General features: G+C 41.1%; 1 long non-coding RNA gene across 1 annotated transcript in view; it reads left to right on the top strand.

The window, feature by feature from the left end:
• LOC114007241 (uncharacterized) overlaps window positions 1–8,037 on the top strand; it is a 15,482-nt gene extending 7,445 nt beyond the window's left edge. Inside the window, exons 2-3 of the long non-coding RNA XR_003548857.1 lie at window positions 6,887–7,073; window positions 7,721–8,037. This is a non-coding gene — a long non-coding RNA (uncharacterized LOC114007241). The remainder of the gene's footprint in view (window positions 1–6,886; window positions 7,074–7,720) is intronic.
• The last annotated feature ends 2,134 nt before the right edge of the window (window positions 8,038–10,171 follow it).

A 10,171-nucleotide genomic window follows, 5' to 3' on the forward strand; every position in this document is an offset into this window, starting at 1 on the left:
TAAGTCGTTGTCGTTTAAAAACCAAATCAGCACAATTTACGGCTGGAAGAGAATGGGCTTTGTGGTTGGGAATTCTCCTCCTCCTCCTCCTCCTCCTCCTTCTCCTTCTCCTTTTTTCTTCAGCTCCTTTTCTCTCTCCTCCTTTTTTATTTTACCAGAGGGTATGTGCACTCACAAGATGGGAACACAGAAAGGGAGAATAAGAAGAAAGTGAGAACACATCCTTCCACAGGGCTGGTCATACCCATGGCAATCCCTTCTCCACCTCTCCCTCCTTTTAGGATTTCTGGGCTCGCACACACTTTCTCAAGACCCCGGATCTGGACTCCAACCTCGAAGTCAGCCATGTGCAATCCAGCTGCCGTAACCATCTGGCTATGGGCTAGCCCTGGCCTCTTTCAACCAGACAGACACCTGTACTATGCAAAAAGGGCCAACACACACACATTTTCTTGAATGTTCTAAACTGAGGAGGGATGGTTTATGACTATCCCCCAGTCTTCCTGCCTCCTTCCGTCACGTTAACCATCTTCCTGTGGCTGCCTGTGTGATTCTGTGCTTAGTATTATCATTTCCACTTTTTTGGTCATGCAGTGTAGTCATCTGAGTGTTTGTCTTCATACTTCACATGTCCTTTTTCTATGTGGGAATGTTCACATTATCTCCTTGTATTTTCTAGCCCCATAGCACAGTGTATCATGCATATATTTTGTGAATAAATGAATGAATAAAATATATACTCAACTCAGTACCAAAATAGGCTGTATGTGAAATAACTAATATTCATAGAGAGCACAGTTTAAAATGCAGGTAGTTGAATTTAAATGTCAAAAGTCCTATGTTTATGACCTAAAGTAATGACAAATGTTTGAGGATATGACTATGTTTATTTTACTGATTTGATCATTACACATGGTCTGCATTCACTGAAAAAATCACACTGTTCCCCTTAAATGAGTACAGCTATTATATGCCAATTAAAATTATATACAATTTTTTAAAAAAGAATTATTTAACTTTATTTATTCATTCGTTATTTTAATTTGACAGAGAGAGACACATGCACAGAAAAAGAGAGAGAGAGAAAGTGAGAAAGCAAGCCAGCAAGTCCAGGACCGTGGTTGGCCATGTGGAAGTATCCAGTACCTCAACCACTACGCCACCTGCTGGTCCCAAAATTATATACACATTTTAAAAATTAAAATTAAAAATTATTTTCTTGAAATAAGACTTTCCCTGTGTTACATTGGGGACATAGCTATTTTGCAAATGTTGACCCTGTATTTCATTATCTGTAAGTTTATATAATCAGAAGAAAAAAGTTTGACATGTCAACACTTGTCCTAAATCAATTGGCTTTAACAACTATCTCCTTTATTGCATGTCTTGAATTTTGTTTTATGAACTATGTATACATCAGAGTCTAGAAGATGTACCCATCCAGCTTAAAGAATGATCATGACATCAGTACCCGCATGCTCTCCCCCAGGTAGGCATTGCATCTCTAGAGATCTCCTGGTGATTTCCCTTCCACAGCACGTCCCTTCTTACTCACTGGCAACCCCCGGATGTGGAGTGAGTCATCCTCTTGCGTTCTTTCTTCATGCTTTTACTCAGCACTTCTCTAGGAACGAACCTAGTGTTTAGAATTTTCCAAGTTGTGTGTAATAATGTCCTTCGGTGGAAAGATTTAGTATCATAAAGAAATAAATTATTCCAAGATCGAATAGAATTTGTACATGTCAATAAAAACCTCAGTAAGTATTTCCATGGAGTTCCAGAAATATCACTGTAAAATTCATACAGAGCAGCAAAGGCCACAGAGTCGAGGACCCTCTGAAAAAGTGGAAGGAGGTAGTGAGGGTGTGAGAGTGCATCCCCTCCAGGTGCCGGAGTTACTATGAGGCTGGAGTAACAGTGTGGGCTGGTGCAGAGTCGTGCAAGCAGACCCAGATAACAGAGACGATGGGCCAGAAACAGAACCACATCACGGGGCTTGGTGTTCAACAGAAGCTGCACTGGAGACTGCAAGAGAGAAAACGAATGAGGTAGCAAATCCTCATCTACATGCACAAAGATGAAATCACATCTCTGCTACAAACCAAACACAGCGACACATCTCTTAGGAATGGAAGAGGAACATGCAAATGAAGGAAGTCAAAAACGTGATCATTTGAGAAGAAGATATAGGAGACTCTCCTTATGAATTCTAGTGATGGATTTTATTTCTTTCATAAGATTCATTTGAAAAGATCAAACACGAAGAAAAAGACTGATAAATTCTACATTAAAAAACAAGAACTTCTGTTCTTTGGGAGATACCATAAAGAGAGTAAAAAGACAAACCATAAACTGAGAAGAGATATTTGCAACAAATGTAATTGACAAAGATTTAGTAGCCAGAACACAGAAAGACCTCCTATGAATCATTAAGCAAAAGTTAAGCAACTAAATTTAAAGCTGGGCAAAAGACATGAATATAAATTTCATAGAGGGAATCTATAACCCATGAACAGATAAAAAGATGTGCAACCTTGTTAGTATTCAAGAAATGCAAATTGAAATCACAGCGAGACTTCATTTCATACCTACCAGCTTGGCAAAGTTAATAGAGGGTTTCCCCACCAAACATTTGTGAGAAGGTGCAGAAACAGAACAGGACTCTGGAGGAGTCCTGTAGGTGAAGAGGGAACGATGTGGTTAGAGCAGCACCATTTGACCACCCCTTTGGAACTTCTTCATCTCAGCGTTGGACATCAGTGGCTGCCAACGTTCTGAACAGAGAACAGCCAGGCATTCCATGCCCTGAGCTGAGAAGCACATTGCTGCTGATGGAGCAGTCTTGCTAAAATATCAAACCTGAATCTAGTCCATTCCCGGATGGACTTCAATCCCGCCGAGCTGTAACCAGTGGAATTCAGATGATTAAAAATTATACCAGGAAAGTGACCCGGTTTCCTTAGTGGATAGATTACCAGAAAGAAAGAGAGAGTGAGAAGAGGGCACTTTTCAATTCAAGAGACATATCAGCCAGTTGGAAAGTGTGGACCTCATGGAGATCCTGACTCAAACAAACAGACTAAAAAGTCACAGGAGCACTATCTACTGCCACTCTTCACAAGTATTTTAGAAAATAAATTTACTTATTCCTGCTAAGCTTCAGTCTTCCCACCTATGTACTGGGGTAAACATAGCTTTCTCATATGGTTTTAACTGGGATTAAGTGAAATGATGTTTCTAAAGCATTTAACACAATGCCCAGTGCATTATAAGGATCAACAAGTGTTAATTATTTTTTTATTATTATAATTTTCTTTTTTTGAGATTTTTGCTATTGGGCATGTGTGCTTGCCAGGGAGACAGAGAGTGACAGAGACAGAAAGTGAGAAATCACTTTCCAGGGAGGATGGCCAAGTTGCAATTCCTTTTTCATTCTCCTCTCAGAATTTTGGGCATTCTTGCTCATGCGCCTAGCACGACTTTCAAACTGCTGTGTCCAGGACTCAAACCACAGTTGAGCAGAGTCAACTGCCTTAACCATTGTGAGAGTCCAGAGCCTTAGCCATTGTGCCTCCTGCTGGCCCCTTTATTATTGTTGCACCGAAAGTGCTGTCAGAACCTCGATGAGCAGTCTGATATCTAAATGCCATATTCAGAATTGGAAACAGAAACATCATCAGGCAGCCAAGATGAAAGCTGAACAGAGGGGCGGTCAGGGTTGGTGGTATAGGAGGGAGAGAAGTTTGTAGAGAAGTGAGGCTGAAGAACACCGTCCAGAGCACTTGAGTTCCTCACACTTCCATCCAGGCTCAGGGCCTCTGCAGTGGGGTTGCCGAGAGGAAGCAGCCAGCCGCGGACACGACCCACACGAGCTGCAGCACACTTCCTGTCAAAGCTGGAGTTCTCCTGAGGCCCCCACTCATGCCCGGCTCTGTGGATACTAGCTGAGGGCTCCGTTCCCAACCCCAATCCATCGTCATGATCTATGTTGCTCAGGATGACACAGCAAGGAAGGATTTGCGTAAAACTTAAAGCCAGGAAACAGGTTAGGATTCTGTTCAAATATGAAACTAGACATGGAAAATTACCGATGATAACATGTATGACTAAGCCACTATGCAGTGTATTCTGGATGGGAAATCACATTTTGTATGCTGTGACGATGCTCAAGGAATGAGTGTAAAATTAATTAATTAAAAAAAAAAGAAGTAGCAAGGAAGGAAGCAGAGACTCGCACACAAGGACAAACTGCTTCCTGTGCAAAACTGCCAGAAATGCTCCTGGGAAGGAAGACCCGCACTGCAGTGTGTGGAAGAAAGCTCGTGTCGTTCCCTTATCCTGCCTCTCTGCTGATCAATGGGTCCTGAATGTTAGATCAGATGAAAAGTGCCAGGTGAAGTCTACGAATCTAACTGCTGCAACAGGAGGGGAAAAGGACATGCTATTTAATCCTCTAAAGAGCCTTGCGAATAGAATAATATCATTACTACCATCTTTGGTCAATAACTTGGGGATTTAAAAAGTTAAACATCTTCTAAGGTCACTTAGCCAGAATGGGGCTGAACTAGGACTCAGACTCAGTCAGCAGAATATTTACCTGTTACTGAGTTAAAAACAGCCTTAAAATTGGAAGGAGTTCTGGGGTTTTCATGAATAAAGAAGCAAAATCTTACTCACTAGTTAAACTAGATAGATATTCCCCGGTGTTTGTCCTCTCTTTCTTGTGAAGGTATGGCTTTAAGTCCATAGTAAAGAATATGTGAGGGCAAAGAAATGGTTACAACCAAATTCCAGCTGTTCCTGTCTGAAGTGCTCCACCCGCAGACTGCTCCTTTATTTAAAACCCTCCCATCACCAGTACTTTCACGTGGCTTTGTGATAGGCCCTTGAACTCTCGCATTGGTTTTCCCACTCAGTTGCTTAGGAGAGGAAGAGAAATCTCAGTGAAGACAGCATCAGTTATACAATGAATTTTTTCTTGTTCTTACAATTCGCTGTTATCATTATGGAAATTGTATTATCTAGAGACTGTAGAAAATTTTCTTTTCTGTTTGTTTCAAAAACACATTGCGTTTAGAGATGTCAAGTTGTATTTGAAACTTGATTTTGAGCTACAGTGGAGGTAGGTAGCTGGAAGGGGTGGACCGAAGACAGACTAGTGTTCAGAAATGCGGAGATAATTATGCTGTGTAGCTAAGACTCTTCGCGTCAAGATGAGTCAGTTTCCTTCCATCGTCAAGAGAGATTTACCAAGCCCAGCTGCAGGTAGAATGTGGATATTTCAGGCATTTCTTCTCGTTGTCTTTTTCTTAGAAGACCATCAAAATATCAAGAGATCTTTTTCTGTTTTGTTTTGGGCTATCCATATTACTGAGTATGTGAGAGAAAAACCTTAGAATCATAGAATGAGAATTAGAGAAGATCATTTAAATGCAAGAAAAGCTCCTCTAACGTGCTTCTCAAAATTCATGAATCCCTTCTTAAAAACACACTTTAAAGGTTTATTTATTTATTTCTTCCATGAGAAAAAGAGACAGAGAGAGAAAGCAAGCAAGAAGTGTTCCGAATAGAGTATTCATGCCAAGACCCACCTCAAGCCTCAGCCAGCCAGAACTGAAGGCACACACTTGTGCAGAGTGTATGTATAGTGTGTATAGGGAGATCTCTGGACAGGAGCCCAGAGCTTTCCCATCTGGTTTAGCATCATGGAGTGCTGTGTTGCTGCTGCAACACGGGAGTTGGCCTTAATGTACTGATTGTGTGGGGACCAGCAGATGGCATAATGATTACGTCGCTGGACTCCCATGTAGTTGACATGGTTCAAGTCCTGGACCCAGTAGCTTAAAACATATGCTGGGCATGTGTGTTTGCATGCTTAAAAATCCCCAAAGGATCCTCCAGTCAGAGGACAAGGGACTGTGGCATAGCCACCCCCCCTGGGGGGTGATTTCTCACTTTCTGTCTCTCTGTTTCTCTCTTTCTCTGCACATACACTATAGCAAAAGTCTTTCTCTCAAAAAAATACCATTTTATATTGAGTTTTATATGTCTTGATGCTACCTATTGAGTAATCTTTTAGAGACTGTTTCAAAGAATTGACCTAGACTGGTCCTCACCTTCTGACATGATTGAGATTTGTCATAGATGTTCAGAAATAGTTTAAACATATTAAACTATGATACATTGTGGTTGAGTTTATAAGAATGACCTACCTGTGGGAATGAGGTAGATTTTAATTCTATCATTATCATTAAATATCTTTAATGCCCAGATAGTTATCACTTCTGCTAAAAAAAACCCCTGTAGAACTTTTCACAAAATAATATGAGTCACAGAATTCCAGTTCTCAGGGTTGGCCTTATTGCACAGTAGTTGGGCACAGTGCATTATGAGCCAAATTTCGTATAGCTGGTTGTGGTTTGACTCTCAGTCTTTGTAACTTGAAAGAGGCACTGGGTCTCACATCCTGATGGGATAGAGAGGAGGAGGAGAAGAGATTGCAGCATGACCATACCACACTGGGGGGTATTTCTCTCTCAGGCAAGTGCACATGTCCTATGGCAATTAATTAAAAAAAAAGAAACCCATATTTTCCATAGCAACTACAAGTATCATTGGACCTTCTGCGCTGTGAGACTTGGCGTCCTCTCCACTGACACTGCAGCCCAGACCAACTACAGAATGCCTCGATTATGGACATCAGTAAACAGTTCTATTGTTGATAGAGCACACACCCTAGTATTGGAGTCTTTTCACACTGATGGGGAGTATAAGGCAGAGTGCCTTGACTCCCACTTTGAGGAGATACCTTGACTGGACCACTGGGCTTTTGGAAAACTCACTGAGTGGAATATTTTTGGAGTTTATTTCCTATCCTCTGTCACAGGTGTGTCTTACAAGTGCTCCTGCTGTAACCTGTAACCTGGTTACATCCGTGTGATGTCATCAATGGAGTGGTCCAGCTCGATGTTCTGTGAGACATTGCGACAACCAACAAAATCACAGGAAAAGCTCAGATCATTGATACAGTCTTGAAACAAGAGTGAAATTGTACTCTTGACTGTCAAGTAAAAGTAAGTCACACCTGCAACTTCCTCTTTATGCTTCAGAAAATAAAGCATTTTCCAGATCAGCACCATGCACCAGGTGATTCAATAAGTATTTATTTGCTTCAGTAAAGAGACTACATATGGAACAACAGCTTAATTTTCTGATTAAGTTTGTGATAATTTACTGTTTTTCTTTAGAACCCACCTGCCTTTTGCATTGACCAAACCAGAATTAAATGAGAGTGCTAAGAGTCAAGTTCTTGATGGTGGTCCTACTCTCCATGTTTCTCTAGGCCCCCAATTCCCCCCAAACCAAAAATTAAAGAGCAATTCAGTGGTTTCAATAGTGAGAAATTATGGGCTGTTCTTGCTACCATTCTATCTAGTGTGTACAAGCCCTGAATTGAGTGGGATTTGGATTTTTCTTCATTTCAAATTCCAGGAGTGTGATTATTTCACTGAATTGACTATGATTCTAATATTTAAAAACACCACACTACAAGTTTTACACAATGTCACACCCAAATATAAGCTAATGCTTTCTGGTGGTCAACTAAGGAATTAGCAATCTTTCAAATCACCTGTTGAACTTATTGAGAAATAGCATGTCAGGGCAATTTCTGAGGTGTTTTCTTGGGTAAATTTGGATATGTGCATTTCTCTCCTGATAGGCTGACATCAGATACTAATTCCCATATAGGAGAGAAATGCCACTGTGGTTGAGTGAATAAGATCATCCAGGGAAAAAGAGCACTGGAAGAAAATAGAACCTTAATGAGAAATCCTTGAGGCATTTTAAACTCCTCAGCCAGACAGAGAAGTATGGAAAGTGGACATGATGGAATAACCAGAGAGGCAGAAGGAGAACCAGGCAAGTAATGTGCCTTGGAAGTCAAGAAAATGTTCTGAAGGATTGGTACAAATGTGTGCTTCCATAACTGGGACATAGGAAATATTCTGGGGGAGGAGCCTCTTGAAATTAAAAAAAGTGGAGCCTTCATTAAGAAAAGATCTTATTATATAGTTGGACGCTCAAGAAGTAAGAACATCTTCAAGGATGGAAAGTCAAAAAAATAGGGACCAGCAGTTAGCGTAATGACTATGTCACTGAACTCCCGTGTAGTCGACCGCAGTTTGAGTCCCTGACCCGGTGGCTTAAACTCACGCCAGACGCATGTGCGTGCATGCCCAAGATCCCAAGAGGAGAATGGAGAAGGGATTGCGGCATGGCCACCCCCCCTCGGGGGGTGATTTCTCGCTTTCCGTCTCTCTGTCTGTCTCTGTCTTTCTGGTGAGCATGTGTGCTCTATAGCAAAAAAACCTCTCAACAACAAAAAAAAAAGTAAAAAAAAATAAGGAAATAATTTAAGCTGAAACAAAAATAGTGAACAACAAACACATTTAAAGAGATCTCTTACAGGGCTTTTACACAACCTGTACTTGATTTTCCTCTGTGGTCCTGTTCTGAGAGTACATAAACATACCTTACAACTATAGAAAATGCTCTTTTTGGGGGTGGGGAGATTTTTGCTATAGGGTGCGTGCGCTCGCCAGACAGACAGAGAGAGACATAGAGACAGAAAGTGAGAAATCACCCCCCAGGGGGGATGGTCATGCCGCAATCCCTTCTCCTCCATTCTCCTCTCGGGATCTTGGGCACGCACGGACACATGCCTGGCGTGAATTTTAAGCCACCGGGTCCAGGACGCAAACCACGGTCCACTACGTGGGAGTCCAGCAACATAGCCATTACACTAATTGCTGGTTCCCTAGAAAATGCTTTGAGAAAATGACAAAGACAAAAAGGTGAAGTACGGTGAATTCAAATTTGTTTTTGCTGCTTAAGCCAAGACTCCTACCTCCTCCTTCCCTTGGACACCAGTGCTCTTGGTTCTTGAGATTTCAAGCTCAGGTTGTGCTGTACATCACTGGCACTCTGATTTCTAGGCCATTGGACTTGTGCTAAATTATGTCATCAGCTTTCCTGGTTCTCCATTTTGCAGATGGCATATTTTGAGACTCTTTGGCTTCTATAAGTGTGTGAACTAATTCCTATAATTGTGGAGAGTGGCCAGTCTGAGCAAACATTGTGATCTTTAGACACATGCAGAAATGCAGTTCTGTAAACAGTCATTTGCAGGGTGATGAAAGCAATTAACATGTGAATACGCTAGTTGTCTGTTGTTACTGATACTAAAGCAGTATCTGGCTAAACGAAGTCACATATGTTTATCAAAATTGGCTCAAAAAGAGAAACTACATTGGTGCCAGTTGTCTTCACATCTTCAGCCAATTAACATCTGAAAACAACTGACTTTGCATTCCACTCCCTCTTCCCCCATTTTCTGTCCTTTAAAAGAATAAACCTGGTACTGGTTTGGGGTCACAGCTATCTCCATCAGAGAAATTGGGCTGACTCAATCCTTGCTTTTTGATATTTGTATGTCTGTGTGTTTATTTTTTATGTTTATTTCTAATTCACAGACGCCCCCCACCCCCCGAAAATGCATTCTGCTGAGCGAGTCCTGGCATATAATAAATACCTGTTTGTGTGTATGTGTGTGTGTGTGTGTGTGTGCATGTGCATGTATGTGCATGTGCAATATCCTGTTGGTTCTGTTTCTCTAGAGTCTTTACTAATATAATCATTACAAGCTCACAAATCATCCTGAGGGAGAGACTCAATAGACTTAATCTCTCAAGGATTTTAGATGATGAAGCTGTTATCTATAGTATCTGTTTCCTACACTATGTGTATTAATTTTCTATTGCTGCTGTAACATATTACCATGAATTTAATGAGTTAAAACACAAATGTCTTCATCTGCTATTACTTTGCTAATAGAAATACCAGAAACTGGGAAAATTTAAGAGAATAGAGGTTTATTTGACTCTATTCTGAGCCACTTCTAGTGGCTCAGAAGTTCAAAGGCATTGCAAAATGGCAGAGGGTTTCTGCATGGCTGACAAAACACAGGGTATGGCAGGTGTTTGTAATGAGACATAGCTATAGGCAGCTCTCTCTTTTATAACCAGTTCTCTTGAGAACTAGAACTCACCGGATATAATGAGACATCTTTATTCTATTCACAAGAGTGTTGCCTCCATGATGCTATCATCAT

This window comes from Tupaia chinensis, unplaced genomic scaffold (assembly GCF_000334495.1).
Source record: "Tupaia chinensis unplaced genomic scaffold, TupChi_1.0 Scaffold000144_1, whole genome shotgun sequence".
NCBI classification, from domain to species: Eukaryota; Metazoa; Chordata; class Mammalia; order Scandentia; family Tupaiidae; genus Tupaia; species Tupaia belangeri.